Here is a 20,691-nt window from a genome sequence, read left to right on the forward strand (position 1 = left end):
GGTAAAATTCTTGAGTGTCTTCGAGTATGCACACTGGTCTATGGCCCGGACCTAAGAAATGTATTGTGTCAGAGTCATTTTATAACACTGTTGTATTTGGGAAGAGAGGCATACTTTGCCCCTAAAACAGAAAAGTTCATGTCAAATTATAATGGGTGGTGTCACAATGTACCTGATATTTACCATAATGTGAAAAAGCAGCTGTATATATAACTGCTTTCTATGATAAAATCATGTAATATCTCCAATGGAGAGTGCAGAGGGAGAGCGGGGGGAGATTCAAGGCCTTTTTTTCTCATAATCACATGGTTTTCACATAACCACTTAATGGGTCATGCAGTCATGGGACATCACCCCCATTTATTCATGTGTTAATTCAACAAACATACAGAGCACTAACCTAGGTACTGTGCTAGGCATTTTCCATTTATTATTTAAACTTCAAAAGCATTATATAAGATAGGATTACCCATTTTAGAGTCAGTGTCACTTTTAAGCCCATGTACTTTCTGCTTTTTCGGGTTAAAATTAAATAATTTTAAATAAGCTATACAGTGAATCACAATGAAACCTATTTCCTGTCCCTAGCCACAAGACAAGGATCATTGTCCAAGGAGAAGAGAGACTCTGAATTTGCTGCTGTTCTGAGCTCTCAAACAGCAAACTATAATTCCAGATGTCTTACAGTACTTCTTCTAAAATGGCATTTCACAGTCCTCAGATGGAGACCATCAGCAGCTGGAAGGAGCAAGAGGCATAATTTTGATCCAAACAACTCCCTTCTCTAACCAATCTCTAAGCCATAACATAAGACACCTGAAATACCCTAGTGACACATGTTTTAATAGACTGATAAAGTAAAAAGAACCTTGCAGAGTATGGGCAGAAATAGAAGAACTTAATAAAATGGACACTAACAGGGGCTTTCAACTGGCACCAGGATGCTCCAGTATACAGAAACCAACAGTAAAGAAAGTAGGCACAACTTCACACACTCGTTCTCTTTGGAGTAAATTCTCCTGTGTTTTATCATTTCAATTAGAAAGGGCATTTTTAAGTGGCCTGTCAGAATCTGGCCCAAAGAAAAAAAAATTTTCCCTCAAATGCAATGTGCCAATTGGTGGATAATAAGGAAAGGAAAAGAAGGGAACGGCCTTTCTATAAGAAGAGATTCACAGACACGACTGAAATTTCAACTCTTACCATCATATTCACCCCACTTCCTGGGGTTCCACACATTGTCTGGGAACCCCAGGATTAGCCCAGGCTAACTCAGATTCTGTTCTCGTGTATCCGACTCTACTCAGGGGAACCCTACTTGAAAGAAACAAGCAGGGTAAGGTTGGGGGTATCCTTAAGAAAACGTCATTATTTACTTGACTGATGCTGTCTAGCACTAGGCCCCACACCTGGCTCAGTTCTCCAGCGAGATCCTTCTCGAAACAATGCAGACAACCATTCCTCTGCCTACCAGGCAGGGCAAAGCTGGACAGGCTCAGCTGTGAGGAGGTGGAACGAAGACAGAGGTAATTAAGCCGCCTGATTTAGTGCTTGTTCAGCACAGGAAAGAAAGTGTGTCAGTAACAAGTCATTACAGACTGAAGGAGGGGTGGGGGAGAGAGCTTACAAATAATTTGAAAGAGATCACAAATACTTTTACTTCTCATAAACCTCCAATGTCAACAAATGATCCAGGAAACATAGCTGCGGTTTTATGGAAGGAAAGAACTGAAGTCCTTGTTTTCAGCATAGAAGGTACTTGTTTAGCTCTACCCTTAATATTTGACACTGAAGAAAATTGGCTGTAGATAGGAGGTGGGAGAAGGAACGGGGGAAGAACCACCACACCCACCTTTCATATATTGGGTTGATTGCCAAGTCAATCTCCTTGCCCCTTCTGTATATTTTTCTATTGCCATATTATTTCTCCTTTCTTATTAATCTCTCTGATTTGTCGTAATTCTACTCATCTTTTGAGTCTCAACTTAAAAATCACTTTCTTCTTTAAGCCTTATCTGACCATTGCCTTGTGTTCCTACCATTTCACATCCTCTATCTCTGTGTACTCATGAAATGTCTTTTCTTTTATTCATGTCTTTCTCTACCACCAAACTACAAGTCCCTTAAGGTGAAGACTGAGTCTTATTTGTTTTATGTCTCTAGCACCTAACATAATGACTAACATTTAATAGATGCTCTTTTAACACTGACCATTAAAACCCCTTCTTCATCATCCTTGTCTCTATATGCTTGAAATTGCTCTCATTTTTGTCTACACCTTTTCTTAGTTTACCTTTTCTCACACCCTCTCCAAAAGAAACCCCAGCATTGGAGATCATCTTTCTTTGTTTCTTCTCCTTGAACCTACAGGCATGTGGGTTCATCATGCAATGCACTGGTTTTCTTGCAAGAAGCATCAGATAACACAATGTCAACAGAAGAAAGAATTGCAAACATCATTTAATCCAATCCCTTGGCTTTACAGGTGAAGAAAACTCAAATCTAGAAGGGGGGGGGGCGGGTATTTGCAGAAGAATACCAATTGGTGAGCAAATAGGTAGAATAACATTTAGAACCCAGGCTCCCTATTTTCCCCACCCAGTATTCACATGGATTCATTTATCCATCTTCTGTTCTCTTAGGGAAGTGATGCAAATAGAATCTGTACATTCTATCAGAGTTTTTGGGTTGAGCTGCAAAAAAAAAAGGGGGGGGATGTTTTTCTACCCTAGGATTTAAAAGAGAATTTTATCTGATATGTACTTGAAAAGTAATCATTGGGCACCCGAGAGTAATTTACATTTTAGAATTTTATTTTAATATTTGTTTTAAAATGTGCACATTTTAAAATGTAACCATAGTAATTAGGTTAAGGTAATTATAATCACGTTAAGGTGTTTTAGATTTTTAAAATTAAAGTTTATGCAAATACACATAAAGGGCCAAAAATTTGTCTCAGGTGAGAGCAGACCTATTTCACCTCCTTTGAGATTTCTGCCATTTGCCTTTCCACAACAGCCAAAGGAAAAATGGACAAGCATTGACTATAAGCCACTGGAGAGCCAGGACCTGTTTAATTCATTTCATTATCCCCTGCAGCAGGCTCAAGAATGTCAAGTAAAGAAAAATGAATTGAAAAGAGTTTTCCTGGCTAGAGATTCTCTTGCCTATTTTCCCAAGCACAAAGAAGCCTGCTCTTCTGACATAATTCGGGCTAATGGCATGGGGGAGTGGAGAAAATATGTGGGGTACAGAGGAGAGGAGAAGTTATATAGAAGAGCTAGAGAGAGAGAATAGGAGAGAGGCTCAGGTCAAGGTCTTACCCTTACAAGAAGAAAATTAAAAAAACAAAAATAAAAACAACATGGAGTCCATTAGGTAACAGAGCACCTAGTCGTCTGCTATAAAAAAATAAGAGTGAGAATTCATTCTTGGATTGCACCTATTATATTGGAATGCACTCATAAGAGCTTTTCCTTATGGAACATAGTTGCACAGTACAAGTCACTAAGAATAAACACAGCCCCCAACAGTTTTTTTAAAATATATTTTTATTGATATCAAAGAGAAAGGGAGAGGGAAAGAGAGAGAGAAACATCAATGATGAGAGACAATCACTGATTGGCTGCCTCCTGCACAGCCCCTACTGGGGATGGAGCCCACAACCCATGCATGTGCCCTACCAAGAATGGAACCATGACCTCCTAGTTCATAGGGCAACGCTCAACCTCTGAGCCCCACCAGCTGGTCCCCAATAGTTTTAACAAGAAAACTCAATCTCTTTCTGCTTCTTTCAACTATCTTTATTTTAAGTTGCTAAATAAAATATGTAAATACATAATGTTTTATGTACAGAACAAAAAAGTCAGTATTAAAACAATTAGTAATTTGGTTCTTGAAGGAAGATATTGGAAGAAGTGATAATGAGGGCAGTTGGAAATTGGCACTGGGGGAATGAATCTGACTGTTTTCCTTCTGTTTCCAAGAGCCAGGCAGGCAAAGCTGAAGAGGCCCCGCTCTGGGAATGTGCTCCAAGTGGTGCAGCTCGCATTTGTAACGCCCTTTAACTCTCTAGGCACAAAGCCCAGCTCTTCAGGGGAACCTTAAACTAGTGCATCTTCACTCTATCAATAAGATATACAAACTCACCAAAGAAGTTGAATTTGAAATCTAAGCATGATTTCCCATAAACTAAGCTGCAGAGAAATTTTCAATGGGTATATATATTGAGGACATTTGCTGAGTTTAATCAATTACTTTTTGTTTTTAAATATATTTTTATTGATTTCAGAGAGGAAGGGAGAGGGACAGAGGGAGAGAGAAGCATCAATGATAAGAGGGAATCATTGATTGGCTGCCTCCTGCATGCCCCTTACTGGGGATCAAGCTGGCAACCGGGGCATGTGCCCTGACCACGGAATTGAATCATGACCTCCAGGTTCATAGGTTGATGCTCAACAACTGAGACATGCTGGCTGGGCCAATCAATTACTTTTAATACATGAATGTAGAACTGGTTCCAAATATTTAAAAGCATTGTTACCGTGCAAACAAAAGATGAATTTTGATTCAGGTTCATTGAAAAATTATTAACTGAGTGGCCACTATGGGCCAGGTACTATTTGGGGAAAGAGAATTGAGCAGTTAGAAAACGTTGGGGAAGGGAGGGGGGAACAGAGGACAAATAAATAAGCACATAAATATGTAATTCTGGTGGTGATATGTGCTATGAAACATAACGTGACCAGGCATATGAATATGGAGGAGAGGGGATTTTTAAATATAGGGGAAATCAGGAAAACAAAAAGAAGGGGACAATTGAGTAGAGACCTGAAAGACGTGGAGGAATAAACCATGTCATTATGTGGGGATAGCATCCTAGGCAAGGGCAAAAGATAGGTGAATGTCCTGAGGCAAAGGTGTGCTTGTGCTTGTAATGTCTGAGGAATAGCAAGAAGGCCAGTGTGGCTGGAGCAGAGTTAGCTGGGCAAAGGGAAATAGGTCAGCTGTCAAAAGGATAACAAGGGGCCAGATCATGTAGACCTTATGTAGTATCTAACAGACTTTGAATTCTATTCTGAGTTTCTAGGAAACACGATTATAACAACATGGCAGACCTGGAAATCCCTCAGCAGTACCCACAGGAAAATCTGGAGATATGCCAGGGCTGCTTTGCCTTGGCCCTCAATGACTGCCAAAAAAACAGATGCTATTGCTTGAGAAATATTCTACAACTGCCCAGCTTCAATGCCCTTCAATTTCCATCCATCATAAAGCCTCTCAAACAACACAGAATGAAGACAAATATGGGTAAGCATGAAATAAAAAAAGTTTTTACTTAAATTGTTAAAAAATATATACATTTGGGAAAACAAAATTGCATGGAAGTATATTTTCCAAATGCTATTTTTAAAACTTTAATCAATAGAACAAATGTTGCTGGTTGGAAGTAAACATGTTATTATATGGAAATGATTTTAGTGTTTTTAAACTGAATTTGGTTTTTAATTTCTCAGGGACTTTGAATTCATGAACACCAGAATCATGCTAATGAACCAAATTCATACCTATGAGGAAATGTACAGATCTATTAAACATAAATTCCACATTGATCATATCAATATGAACTGTGCACTTCTAATCAATACTGACAGAGGTAAGGATGTATTTTGAATTAACTTTTAAGTGTTTGAGTAAAATAAGCAAGAAATAATGTATAACATTCTGTTCTATTTGCTTTTTTTATTATTATTTTAAAAAAATGTTTTCCCCTACTTCAGAGCCACCTCTACTAACTGTCATTTTTTTAAACTGAAAATTATCAGTATTGCCAATTGGAGAACTTCAGCATATTTTACAGTATGTAAATACACCATCTGTATTTTACAGTAATACCCATGGCTTCCTCCCTAATTAGCAGAAAGGAATGATATCTTACACATAGCAGCCATAGTAAAAGTTATTCAAATAGTGTATAATAAGCATACATGGTGCTTTATTGTCACTAGATATGATTCTGATAGATATCTCAATAATCCTCCTTGACAACTCCTTGTAGCAGATGAAGCAGGTAATGGTTAACATAAAGGACTGAAGAAGGAAGTTGGGAAAATAGGCTTTACATGCTGCTCTGAGAAGCAGTGTAGCTCAGTGACTGGGAGTGCACACTCTAGCCAGAAAGAACCCGTTTCCTATGATCTCTGCAAGTTATTTCATCTCTGTGGGCCTTAAATCTCCCCATCTTTAAAATGGGCAAAAATAACAGTACCTACTCCAAAAGACTGCTGTATGGAGTAAATTAATGCACATAACATACTAAGAGGAGGGAACACTAAAGACTCAATACTTGCAGGCTCTTATTCTTATTCTTATCAGTATATTCTTTTTCAGAGATGTTACTCTGAAAATCTTACTCAGAAAAACATTTGGAATTTTGACTTACTTTAGCAAAAATTAGGGAAACAAAGATAAGAATACTAGTAATGCTGTCTTTCAGGAGCTCACAGCAAGAACAGGAAGGAGAGGGAGACTCAATATGATGAGCGGTAAAGGAAGCATTTATAAATTACTGTGAAATCACCAGGCACACTTAGCTGTTTGTTTCCAGCTTTATTGAGATACTAGAGGCCCGGTGCATGAAATTAATGCATGGGGGGAGGGTCCACTCAGCCCAGCCTGCACCCTCCCCAATCCGGGACCCCTTGGGGGATGTGCTAGTGCCAGTTCAGGCCCGATCCAGGGGATCGACTGCCAGTTTAGGCCCGATCCAAGGTCCCTCTCACAATCCTGGACCGCTGGCTCCTAACCGCTCACCTGCCTGCTTGCCTGATCGCCCCTAACTGCCCCCCCTGCCAGCCTGATCTCCCCTAACTGCCTCTGCCTGTAGGCCTGATTGCCCCCAACTGCCCCCCCCCAGCCTGTTTGCCCCCAACTGCTCCCCCTGCCAGCCTGGTCACCCCATGCAGCCTGCTGCTTGGTCGTTTGGTCGCCCCTCACTAACCCCCCTGCTGGCCTGGTCATCCCACGCAGCCTGTTTGGTCGTCCATTCGGTTGCGATGGTCACTTAAGCTTTTATATAGATAGATAATGGACAACACTGTGAGTTTAAGGTGTACAATGTGATGGCTTTATATATGTCTATCCTGTGGAAGTGGCTGGTTAACACAAACAACATAATTAGTTTGACTGAGGACAGTGAGGTAGGCCTTGCTTACAGGAAAGCCCAGAAAGATATCCTCTGTTTACTAAAAGTTTAAAAATAATCCTATAAAATTATTTAACAACAACAACAAAAAAATCCTGAGCAGAATAGACACCAATCCCCTGAAACGTTTCATGGTTAAGCTAATAGTTTCTGTTTTGCTTTTAGTAATGTCTCCCCCTCCCAGCCCTCTCCTTTGGGATAATGCTCTAAGGCTGTGCCCCACGGAACTAAGGCGTTCACACTACGACCTGATGTGGCTTTGAGAAAGCCTTGCAATTCATAAAATGTGCCACTTCTCTAGAAAGAGGGCAACTGCCCTTGGCTATTCATTTAGGAAACAGAAACTTTGTTTTGTCCATTGTTCAACAGAAAAACCTTCAGGCATTCAAAGTCCTCATTTAGGGGGGCTTGTGCAGAATTTCAATATCTCCGCTAAGCCTACTATAACACCCTTAGAAAATTCACGTTGCATGATGTAAAATCACAGCTTTAGTTTGTTTAGAGGGCATAATTTCAAGCGGACCATGGAATATTTATGTCGCTATGCAGCTCTTTGAAGGAATAATCTTATGTTTTTGTGCCTGTCGTGGGTCAGAGGTTCAAATCAGCACTTCTTTCTGTCACTCCTTATATGTTGTACTATAATTTATGGCTCAGCAAGAGGACTCATAAAACAAAAGTGTCTATTTTATTTCAGCTACTAATTCTAGTTAATCAAAGATTTCCAGCCAAACAACCCAGCATGAAACTCTGCATGGAAAATATGAGGAGAACAAAGCATTTTGTCAAATAACACATCTCATGATGTAAACACATATGTCTCTTAAGGGAAATTTTATCGTTTCCACATTATCGGCGTACAAAAGGAGCATTCTTGTCCCAGACCTGGTGCGACTGTGGAGTCATCGTCATTGGAAACAAGAGCCTGATTAGGTTCCCACACAGATATGAATAGACTTTCCTTTTTTAGTGAAATAGCTGCTTTTATTCCTTTTTCAAACAGGCTGGTAATTGTCACCCTAAAAACACTGAATTGTACTCGGGCAACATTTGTTTCTGCTCTTTTCTCCCATCTTTTTAGGATCAGCCAACAACATTACTATCCCTTCTGGTTGGTCCTCTCCTGGAAAGTCTGAGTTAATCCACAGCTGTGTGAATGTGAAAAAGGGACACAGCAGGCTAAGTCTGTTGGGTCTCTTGTCTGCTAATAAAGTGCACAGTCTGCAGGACAGATGTTAAGAGGATCTGTTAATAAGTCAGTGGCAGAGATCCTGACCTCTGCCAGGGAACATTTTATTATTCCAGAAAGGGGCATAATTGCAAGGCATTAACAATTAGAAGAACCATAGCTTTTCTTTATAGATTTTTACTCCTTGCCTCATCATTTGTTTGAAATACAGCAGCAAGGCCTATTCACTGAGAAGCAATGTGCTAAATATGATGGGGTTCAGTACAAACTGCAGAATACAAGATTTCTCAAAATTTCCCAGAGAAATTGTTGAACCCTGGCTTTCCTTCAATTTTAAAGAGTATTGTTTATTCTGTGTGTCATTACACTCTTTGTACAGCTTCACGTGCCATTGTACTAAAGGGACTCTGAATCTCACCAAACACAGTTCCCTGGCTATTAAATCTAGTGTAATGGGAAATGTAAACTAGAGATCAAATTAATAGAGGAATATCACATCATAAAGTTGTTCACTGTAGCTTACACCACTTTGCCATTTATGGTGTGAGTAAAATCATGTCTACCACATGCATTGCAGACTCCCAAGCATGGTGTAAAAGGCACTCTGTGACCTGACCCTTTGCTTACCTTTCTAATCTCACCGACTACTGCTCTCGTGCACTCAGCCTGTGCTGGACTGGAGTTTACTGAACATGCTACACTGCCTATTGCTTTACACCTGTGGGCCAGCTGTGTCCTTTGTCTGGATTGCTTTTCCTCTTCTCTGCATCTCGGCCACTCTGCATCCTCCCCCATAAACCTTGTAAACTTCCACTCTCAAGATTCTATTTTTAACATCACCTCACGCATGAGGATCACCAACACTTCCTTAGGCAGAGCTTAACACTTCCTCCTCCCATTTAATTTTTACTCTGGAAACACATCTATTTTTAACCATTATCACATTGCTTACTAGACTGTAGGCCCTCTGAGGGCAGGGATCAAGTTCAAGAAGAGAGGGCTTACTACACAGGAGGCATTTAATAAATATTCAGGGAGTTAATGTGTTACTGAACTAATGAAATAATTTGTCCTTTTTTCATGTAATAATTAATCATATAAATTAATGTTTATATTCTGGCCTTGTCACTACTACCAGCACTGTTACATGGTCTTATATTTTTAATATGCCTTATTTTGTTCTGTTAAAGGATAATTTTCATTAGTTTGGTTCATTCAAATTCAAAAGATATATATCTCTACAAAAGCTCATAGATAAAAGCATGAGATATACTGTCCTCTTGGCCATGTTTTAATTCAGTTCAATTCATCCAAAATTTATTTATGAGACATAGTCAAATTTAGTTCTTCACACTGTTGCTTCACAATTCTGTGCATCCTAACCCAGGCCACTTACAAGCTTTGTGGCTAAGGTTAAGTTAATCCATTTCTTTGGGCCTCAGTCTCTTCAACTGTAAAATCAAATGATTCACATAACACTTGACAGTGTACAAAGCACTTTTCACAGACATTATCTTATTTATTCCTTACAATTGCCCTATGCGGGTATTACTCCTAATCCCATTATTTAGAATCTGGGTATAGGATGATTAATTTTCTAAAACTCATGGAACCGGTGGAAGGGTTGGGATTTGACCCTCAAAGATGCTGAGGGCCTTTTTAGCTCCAGAAGTCCATTCAATTTCACAATCTCATTGTCTATTTGTGAAGGCTTTTCTTTCAATGTCGTGGTATCTTTTCTTGATTAGTAGGAAGTCCGGTTTAAAGTACCTAAATCACTGTCTGGTTATTACTTCTTGCTAAAGAATACTGCACTGTGTCTCAGGAGCAGTCATCAGGCATTTGTATTTGGATAAGAAAATATCAAAGAGTCTATATACAACCAGCTTCATCAATCAGTAAATGAGTATATTTTTACACACATATAATAAACTAGAGGCCCAGTGCATGGATTCGTGCATTGGTGGGGTGCCTCAGCCTGGCCTGCAGGGATCGGGCCAAAACCGGCTCTCCGACATCTCCTGAGGGGTCCTGGATTGCAAGAGGGTGGTTCTCGGGTGATGCACCTGGAATCGGGCTCCCTCCTCTCTGGTTCTGGGTGCGGCACCTGAGAACTGCAGTTGCCAAGTCACCGCAGCTCAGCAGCTCCTGTGTTGAGCATCTGCCCCCTGGTAGTCGTCAGTGTGCATCATAGCTACTGGTCAGAGCGTCTGCTCCCTGGTGGTCATTGCACATCACAGCTACCGGCCAGTTGGCCGGTCGACCGGTCCACCAGTCGCTTAGGCTTTTATATATATACTAGAGGCCTGATGCAGGAAGATCCGTGCAAGAATGGGCCTTCCTTCCCCTGGCTGCCGGCACTGCCTTCGCTCCTGCCTGGAGCCACCTTTCCACCTTCCCACGCTGCCCAGAGGCCCAGAGCAGCTGGGGCTGAGCAGAACACCTGTGTTGTCACCATGGCGATGGCACAAGTATCCCGCCCCGTCCCGGGCCACTCGGCACCTGCATATGCAAATCAACCCGCCATCTTTGTTGGGTTAATTTTCATACTCACTCCTGATTGGCTGGTGGGTGTCATAAAGGTACAGTCAATTTGCATCTTTCTCTTTTATTAGTGTAGATAGATGACCAGCCTTATGTTATCTGTTCTTATCACTTGGAAGTATTGCTCATTTAATTTATTTCCTTTCTAGACTAATACTATAAAAAGGCAGGAACTTGCTTAGCTTGCTTGCTTAGTAGAGTACTAAAGTATATAGCACATGTTTTAAAAATATCAGTTAATGAATAAATAAGAGAGATAAGGACGTGGACAGAAATGATGTTTATAGAGTACTGACTATATAGCAAACATTGTGCTAGGTAATTGCTTACAATACTCATTTAATATTCATAGTATGGGAGGTTCTGTTATCTCCATTTCACAGATGAGAAGACTGAGGTGCAGAAAAAATGAGCTCAACTTCTCAGAGCTCTTTTTTTTTTTTCCTAATCCCCACCCAAGGATATTTTCCATTGATTTTCAGAGTGGAAGAGAGAGGGAAAGACAGAGAGAAATAGTGATGTGAAAGAAACACATCAATTGCTTGCCTCCTGCACAGGCCTGACCAGGGAGGAGTACATACATAACCTTGACCAGAATCAAACCTGGGACCCTTTGGTCCACAGGTCAACACTCTTTCCACTGAGCCAATCTGGCTAGGGCCAGAGCTCTTTTAACTGAAGGAGTCCTCTGGAACCAAGCACTGCTTTCCTGAAACCTCCAAGCTATTCACTATTATACAGATGAAAAACATGTCAGAGAGCCAGCTAGCTGCTGGATAAAAAGTAAGCACGTTGTTCTAATGTATGGCTGTCCATCACCACCTGATGGTTCACAGCATTTTCCTGTTTCATGGGAGTACATCTGTATGTGGTGATAGTGATTCATAATCAGAAAATGTGGAAGAGGTGGTATTGTTGGACATAAGTGAATTGTATATGACTATTTAGTCCTGCAACTAAGAAATCCCTTTTTATTAAAACTATTGCTAAATGGATAGAGAAGTGACAGCCAGGCCTCTACTATCTCACAAGGCTTCTCACTCTTGTTCTTACTCTCACCTGTACTGTCTGCGCTAATGATTTATGCATTATTTGGGGACTCTCTTTTTAAACAGACTGAGTGATAATCCATTGAGAATGTGATGCTAAATCACTTTTCCTATAGAGTTTTCAAAATGGGCCTCTGAGAAGGAGTTTGATACAATTCAATGACTGAAGTAATACCTTTGTCCATTTGAGCATTAAATGGTCCATTGAAATATAGCTTAGTTAGAGAGAATTTCAGAAAATAGTACTTTCTAATTTTTAAAAAAAATTCTCTCCCAGAGCTTGGAAAATGCAGCTCAATCACTTTCCACAGTCCCTCAGGCCAGCCTCTCACCAGTGTTAATTAAATATAACCCCCTTAGAATATGTGAGGTTAAGTGAGAGCAACATAGTGCTCTTCTCCAATATATTACTGTGAACACAAATGGCCATAATCTGTTTAAGACTTCTTTGAGCACAGAGGTCTCACTAATGAAAAAGTAGAAAAGGAAAACATAATGTGACAACATATATTTTAAACTATCCATCTCCACATCCATTGTGCTTCAACAACACATATCATAAAGGAAGTTGGGGTAACAGATGATTTCGTCTCTGGGTAGCAAGTACAGAGCAGTTTGCAGTGTGATAAAGAGCAACTATGAAAGCCAGTGCAGAATTCAGTCCATTGCTTGCCTAAAAATCATCCTTCCCATCAACTAAGAGAATTTTCTACCAGCAGCTAAAGGATTAGTATATTTTCTCTTTTTAGCGAATGCTGTTATCTTCAGTAGCACAACTTGGTCAAACTCTAAAATTGGAAAACTGCTAAAATAATGGTTCTATACTAACCATTTTAAATGAAAAAAGTATCTTTAAGACACTGGGTTTATGGTTCTAAAAAGTTTCATGCACTGTCCAGGGCTATTTGTAAATTAAATTGTTTAAAATAAAGCTCTTTAATACTCTATAATTAGTCTTGTCTCTCTGAACATGACTTTACTGTAAATGCTCCTTCCTGACTCTCCTATTATCCCAAGATTCCTGAGAAGAAAGCAGCCAAGCGATAATTCAACATTATTGCTGCTTCGGTGCACTAATCGCTTAAAGAGCAGCAAAGACTCTATGCTCTCTGCCCCATGTCTCCTGCAGCCTCCTGGTCTGAGGCAGGCATCCCGACCCAGCCATGTCCAGATGTCAAGAGGAATCCCCAGCTCCTGATGCAGCAGGCGCTCCATTCCAGTATGGTCAAACATCTGCTTCATCTGCTGGCATGCAACCTGCTGAACACACTCAGAGGGCAGCACGGGCTGGGGATGGGCAAGGACACACTCCCAGCGACTCCAGGAGACTCATCAAAACTTTGAAATTATAGGACAGCCCCAGCAACTCTCAAAAGAATAGAGCTCTGGCCTTCAGCAGCAACATTTTAAACACTTTACTCAGAAGAAAGCTACAGAATACGATAAGACAGATTGCATGACAGTTCTTCTGATCCTTGCTAAATTCTATTAGGCTTCAAGTTTCTTCTGGACAGTTAACTAGATATTTGGAAAATGCAAAAACTCTTTGGGATCCAGAGAATGTCGTGTTGACTTTGAAATTTTTCCCTTTAATAATTTCATTAAATTACTTTTAATTTACTTGAATATTATAATAAGAGAAGAGTAAGCTATGCAAGAGAGCTTCTAAGTGACTGTCCTTCTTACATATTAGTTAGCACAGTTTAAAGCAAAGAATCCTGGTCAAGAAGTAAATTTTAAAATGCACTTAAACCATCTATTATAGTCCTATTTTGTTTAATAGATTAGTAATCTGACCCAAGTCACTTACCCATCTGAGTCTCATTTTCTTCTTCTAAAATATGGTGATAATATCAAAGCACATTTATTATAAAGCTTACATATAAATTACTTATTAAACTGAAAAATATTATATAACATATGTTACATATGTATACATATGTATATATGTATATAAATGTATACATATATAATATCCACACCATTCTTATATCCGTCTTGTTTTGTTTTGTTTTTAGAAAGAAATCAAGGCTTCCTTCGTAATATCCAATTCACACAGCAAATACAAGTTATCTGCCAAAAATGATTCTACTCATCTGATGGAATCTCAACAGCATCCTATAAAAACTAATGAACAGTTCCCAGGCCAGGCCCCAACCAAATTTCATATTTACTTCACTCTGAAAGATAGACTTATATACCACAATAGTCAGAAATTTTATTCCTTCATGGAAAGCCAGAATATATGGTATGCTTAATACAATTGAAAAGACAAGCTTGGCCCAGTCGGTGTGTCTCAGTGGTTGAGCATCCACGTTTAAACCAGGAGTGCCGGGAGCCGGTCCATCCTTGCTGTTTCAAGGGACCTGGCATATATGGCATACGGTTCTTAATATGTTTGCTCACCTTCTTGGTGCTGTGTTTTAACCAAGGTCACCTCTCTGAGAAAGGTTGAATCCCCAGGTAGGGATTTTCCCCTGAAGTTAGGGAGGGAATAAAACCCCTCAACTAAGTGCCAGGCGGGTAATTAATCCCTTTAACTACGAACAATCATGCTTAAACTACATAATCTTTTCTCCCTGGAATGGAGATAAGAAACGCCCTAACCTTTGTAATAGAGATTGATAGGATTGAATCAACTGGTATAAATACAGTTGTAACAAGACAGAAACACTCAGAACTTAGAACAGAATCAAGAAGACAGAACCTACACGGAGCCTAGAGACAGAAGAACTTCGCTGGAGAGAGCATGCCGGAGGATCCTGGACAGGGACTGGCCTCAGAGCCTGGAGGCAGAGCCTGGCGAGAGAGCATGGCAGGGGATCCTGGACTGAACCTGACTGCGGAGATTGGCAGGAGAGCCTGACTAGAACCTGGTGACTGAACCTGACTGGAGAACCTGGACAGAACCTCTCTGGATATCCTAGGCAGAACCTCTCTGGAGATCCAGACCAGAACTTGGCTGGAGATCCTGGCTGGAGATCCTGGCTAGGCTGCTGATCAACTGAACCCTGTCTCCGTGTCCTTCCTTCTTCGCCGACTCCGTCCACACCTTTGGGGACCCCTGGACCTGCTGGGGTTGGACCCCGGCACAGGAGGTCATGGTTCAATTCCCAGTCAGGGCACATGCCCAGGTTGCAGGCTTGATCCCCGGGGGGGGGGGGGGGGGGGGAGTGTGCAAGATGCAGCTGATCAATGATTTTCTCTCATCATTGATGTTTCATCTCTCTCTCTCTCTCTCTCTCTCTCTCTTTCTCTCTCTAAAATCAATAAAAACATTTTTTTAAAAAAAGAAAAGATGAGCCTGAGGAGAACTGTGACTGTTCTAGCAAGAAGTCACTAGCTAGAATAAAGTATTAGTTTTGAATATCAAAATGAAACTAAGAACTGAGGCTAAACAATCAAATAAGTCTCAACTGGTTAAAATCTGCCCATCTAGGTTCAGCTGCACAGGGAGCTTGGTGGGATATTTCTGTTAAAATGACTAAGATTTGTAAAACAAGTCTTTCCCTATTTTATCCTTCTCAGATGAGGATGTAAACTCCATAACAGCAAGAACTTTGTTTTATTTACTGATATTGCCTTAGTATCTAGAATAGGTTTTCTCAACTTTAGTACTACTGATTTTTGGACTGAATAATTCTTTGTTATAAGGGTGTGTCTTATGCATTGTAGGATATTCAGTAGCATCTCTGGCCTGTCTACCCACTAGATGCCAGTGATCTCTTCATCCCCACCTCAAGTCAGATCTATCAAAAATATCCCCAGATATTGTCAACTGAACCCTAGGGGGCAACATGCCTCGAGTTGAGGACCATTGATCTAGAATAGTACCTTGCACATAATAGACACTAAATAAATATTTGTTGAATATCTGAATGATTAAATTTATTGTTTGGATTTTCATACAAACGTTTTCAAATTTCCTGAACATAATCCCTTATTTGATAACCTTCCTTAAAAAAAAGAAAAAGATGTTGATATTACCCTAACACACAAAAAGGGTTGTCATTGTAACAATCAGATTCAAAGTTTAGTGTAATTTCAAGTAACATGATTTTATTCATTTAATTTAAAGGAATACGTGAATTAAAGTGAAAAATTGATAAACAGTCCAAACATGGACTATCTAGGTTAAAAGCACCTCTATTTCAAACTGGTTACGAGTGAGCACTGTATGTTGCACTTTACAGGGTTTGAAAAAGTCAACACCTGTGTACATTTTAAGTAATAAAAGTTTTATGCGTATGTATCATATATTTATTTTTTATTAAGTTCATGCTGCTCAAGATCAATAGCATTATGGAAATTACTAATGAAATACTGAAAATCATGATTATATAGATACTAGGGGCCTGGTGCACGAAATTCGTGCAGTGGGTGTGTGTGTGTGTGTGGGGGGGAGTGTCCCTCAGCCTAGCCTGCCCCCTCTCACATACTGGGAAGCCCTCAGGCGTTGACCCCCATCACCCTCCAATCGCAGGATCGGCCCCTTGCCCAGGCCTGACGCCTCTGGCCTAGGCGTCCGGCCCGGGCAGCGGGGACCCGCAGCTGCAGCGGCCCTGCGATCGTGGGCTCCGCTTTAGGCCCAGGCAAGGGACCCCTAGCTCCTGGGACTGCCAGCTTCGACCATGCCCAGCTCCCATTGCTGGCTCCACCCCTACTTCCTGCTATCACTGGCCAGGGCGGAAAAGGCACCTGATTCTCCGATCATGGCTGGGGGGCAGGGCAAAGGCGGCCCCAGGGCCACCTTTGCCCTGCCCCCCAGCTCTTAGCTCCCCCCTGGGTTTCCAATCACTGTCAGTGGCAGGGGGCTTCTTCCTGCTTTCCCTTTCGCCTCCCTGCATTGTGCCTACATATACAAATTAACCGCCATCTTGTTGGCAGTTAACTGCCAATCTTAGTTAGCAGTTAATTTGCATATAGCCCTGATTAGCCAATGAAAAGGGTATCGTCGTACGCCAATTACCATTTTTCTCTTTTATTAGTATAGATAGGTATAGATATAGATATAGGTATAGATATGGATATGGCTATAGATATAGATACGGATATAGATAGATAGGTATAGATATAGATATAGATTTATAGATATATAGTTATATATATTATTTCAAAGATTGGTTACAGGTATTAAGCTGACTTATTCTATGTTTGGAAACTGGAGTGAAGCATTTTCTAAAATACTAGAACTTTTTTTTAATCCTCACCCAAGGATATGTTTATTGATTTGAGAGAGAAAGAAAGACAGAGAGAAAGAGAGAGACATTGATGTGAGAAACTTTGATCAGTTTCCTCCTGTACACGCTCTAATCAGGGATTAAACCTGCAACCTAGGTATGTTCCCTGACTGGAATTGAACCTACAATCTTCCGATGTATGGGACAATGCTCCAACCAAGCCACACCCGCCAGGGCAAACACCAGAACATTTTGCTTTCTAACCTTCAAATTTATCCTTAATTACATCATCTCTCTAATTTTCAAGATAGTTCATTATATACAGACAGGTATATGATATGATACATGGTACCAACCAAACAATACCTCAAAATCCAGTTTGGTAAAAAAAAGGAATAAAAATACCTGTCACTATTTTAGAAAACAGCACGTAACAAAGAGTCTATTTAAATACCAGTATTCATAAACTGAGAGCTCCCTGTTGAGTGGCTTAATTAGTGAGGCTGGAGCTAACAGAATGTTGGTGGAAACTGTATATTAGTAAAGATAGAGAACTGCATTGATTTTGTAGTTCCCAGGTCCTTGGCTCCTACTAAGCCATCTCTGAGAGTACAATTGAACATCCCAGCAATCAAATTACTTAAATACAGTGATTAACAGGGCTTAAGTAAGAAATGTTGTACTCTCTTAACTTTTAGGTATTACCTTAAAACCAATTGAAAATACATTTTCTAAAAAAAAGTCCAGTTTAATCTAATGTTTTAATTTGTGAGTAGGTATAAACTTATTCTGTTTCACTAAATACAATAAGACAGATCTCTAAATGCTAGGAAATATCTTCATATTTTACATCTTCTCTGAATCTGTCTACATTTCTTTTACCTACATCAAGATTCGCCTGGTGCCTGCTATTGTTTTTAAGAAGACTACCTAGAAATGAAAAGCTGTTTACATAAAATAATGCTTCCTAAAGAGAAAGTACTTGATTGAATATATCCAAAAAAAGTTTTCATAGAAGCTCGGGTCCCAGATGGCCCTCAAAGATAAAATTCATTAATTTATCAAATGCTGAACCAGGCAATATTCAGGATTCAACAGTACACAAAAGAGACTTAAGTCCCTGAATTCAGTGACTTACTTTCTAGTAAATTAGAGTTACCCATCAGAAGCGCTTTAGGCAGAGAAGCAAGGGTAGAATTGACTGCTTATTGGGATGCTGGAAAGTATTCCCTTATTTTGATGATTTCTTTTTTATTTTTGGAAACCTAACACATGCCTCAATAATCCCATTTACTATTCATAAAAACCCTGCGGAAAAAAATAGCCACTTTTTACAATGAACAAACTCTAAAAAGAAGGTAATTTGAAACCAGTACAGGGCAATATAGCAAGTAAGTAATAGTGGAAACTTTAATCCAATAAAATGACTCCAAAATGGAGCTCCCTCCATTAGCCCCAGTTCATCTAGTCCAAGCTATCACGGTCCTCCCAAGTTCCATCACACTCTCAAGTCAAAGGGGTGAGGGAAGGCTGATTAAGAGAAAGTAAGCATTTCTCCTCAAAGCACAACCCCCTGGTTGGCATCCTCAAAACAAGCTTTGAATCAGTGTATTCCTTTTTCTTCACTGGGTAGCCAGTAATAGGCCACTCTAATCAACTCTTTATTCAGCTCTCTATTAGAAATCACAACCTCTCCAGCCTACCCAGCAAAACTAGCTCACCCTCCCATTCCTCCACAGCACTGAGGCATGTTTGGGACTGCAAACAAGAAGACAGGGTAGGAGCCAGGAAGAGCATCTAAATACAACACCATCAAGATTCAGGCTGGAACGGAAATAGAGAGAGAGCATTCTCAAGGTTGATGGGCACTTCTTCACTTTCCATTTGTAGCATGGAAATTGTAAACATCATTTAAATAAAATATGTGTTTGGATTTATTTTTGCAAAAACTTCAATTGTTCTCCATCTTTGCAAACTTGGCAAGACTTAAATAGTTTCATTTGAGAATAACTTATAGTTGATAGGTTTTTCTAGTATTTTAAGGCTCCAATTATATTCCTTTCCTCACATCTTCCCTGAACTATACATCGTGCCCATCAAATAAAAGTGAAAATGCATTTATATTGTTTTTTTAAAAAATTTTTCATATTTAATTCCTTTCATTTAGACGACTACCCATACTATCATTATAAGAACGCATCTGTTAAAATATGTTCCAACTAAAGCATGGTAGGCTTTGAATGCTCGATAAAAATCATTCTCTGAGGCTAATGAAGACAGAAACTCTGCCTGTAACAATATTAAGTTTGTTTTCTCCAGTGATTCAGAGAAGTGAGCAATCTGTCAGTAATACATTGAGTGAAATTACTTGTCTTGTAGGAATAACTGCTGACAGTCACTGTATCTCAGGGCTGACCCAAACATCTCCCTGCTGACAAACAAATTACTATGTCTAACTTTGAAAAGGTAACTAGCTTGTTTTTAATTTTGATTGGTCTTTCAGAATCCTTTATACTTACACACTGTCCCATCCTTCATTGTATTAAGAAAAAAAAAAAGAAGTAACAAAAGTGTTTTGGGTGGATAGGTTTGAATTAATGAGTAAAGGGGGGAAAAAAGTAAAGAAAGAAGGCCTTACCATATGGAGCTAAGAAAAAGAACTGTTATTGCTTCTTCCCGAGACTGTTGTGCAGATAAAACTGGTGAGTATGTCTACCCAACATTAAGACTGGCAGTGCCGCCAGTGACTGACTGGGTGAGTGAACACATTACCGAGACAGTATTGTAGGAATTAATTTTCTTCAATAAAGTGATTTTTAAGGCTCATATATTTCACAATCTAAACATATGTCACTGTTTCATAAACAAAATAAATGGATTAAAATAATACATTACCAATATGCTGACATGTGGAGATGTTTTAATTAGAAATTCTTAAGCTGTGTGATATTTAACTGCTGTATTTGCTAAAGAGAGCATGTATCATTTAATAAGAAGGCATGAGACAGGTGTATTATTTTGCATGACATGGTACCAGATTGTGTTTACTATAAGCTACAACTATGAGGCAACATTACTCCTAATTAAAAACAAAATTAAACAAGATCACCTTAAGGATCTATTATATTGAAAGTCATCACCTACAATGAATCAATACACTGAAACCATTTTTTCCTTAAAAAAAATAAAGTCATTCAGAGCTTAGTTTCTAAGATGATATTTCTTCAGAAACAATCTAACATCTTAGCTATTCAAAGGCCAAATTTACATGACCACCTCATTATACTGGTCCCCATTCCTTAACATTCTTCTTGACTTACTTGAAGGACCAATGCTAACATAGCTGAGGAAAGCAAATGGCAACTGGCCCTGAAATTTATATGGGTAGAGAATTGGAATAAGTAGCAATATAATATATTGTTTACTGTAGCAAATGCCCTCTGTTCTCTAAAGGTCAAAAACACAGCAACCTTAGAGTTACAGTTTCTGATTGTTCCCAGGGTTAAATACATTATCAAAATTAAT

The 20,691-nt window shown here is 39.6% G+C and overlaps 1 protein-coding gene and 1 long non-coding RNA gene across 27 annotated transcripts in view; one reads left to right on the forward strand and one right to left on the reverse strand.

The window, feature by feature from the left end:
- The window catches only part of SOX6 (SRY-box transcription factor 6), a 550,404-nt gene that overhangs the window by 82,432 nt on the left and 447,281 nt on the right, over nucleotides 1-20,691 (reverse strand). The window lies entirely within an intron of this gene.
- Nucleotides 1-20,691, forward strand: part of LOC132241013 (uncharacterized) — a 39,787-nt gene that overhangs the window by 12,979 nt on the left and 6,117 nt on the right. The window contains exons 2-3 of the long non-coding RNA XR_009454445.1: nucleotides 5,090-5,310; nucleotides 5,517-5,656. This is a non-coding gene — a long non-coding RNA (uncharacterized LOC132241013). The remainder of the gene's footprint in view (nucleotides 1-5,089; nucleotides 5,311-5,516; nucleotides 5,657-20,691) is intronic.

Source organism: Myotis daubentonii, chromosome 9 (assembly GCF_963259705.1).
Source record: "Myotis daubentonii chromosome 9, mMyoDau2.1, whole genome shotgun sequence".
Lineage (NCBI taxonomy): Eukaryota > Metazoa > Chordata > Mammalia > Chiroptera > Vespertilionidae > Myotis > Myotis daubentonii.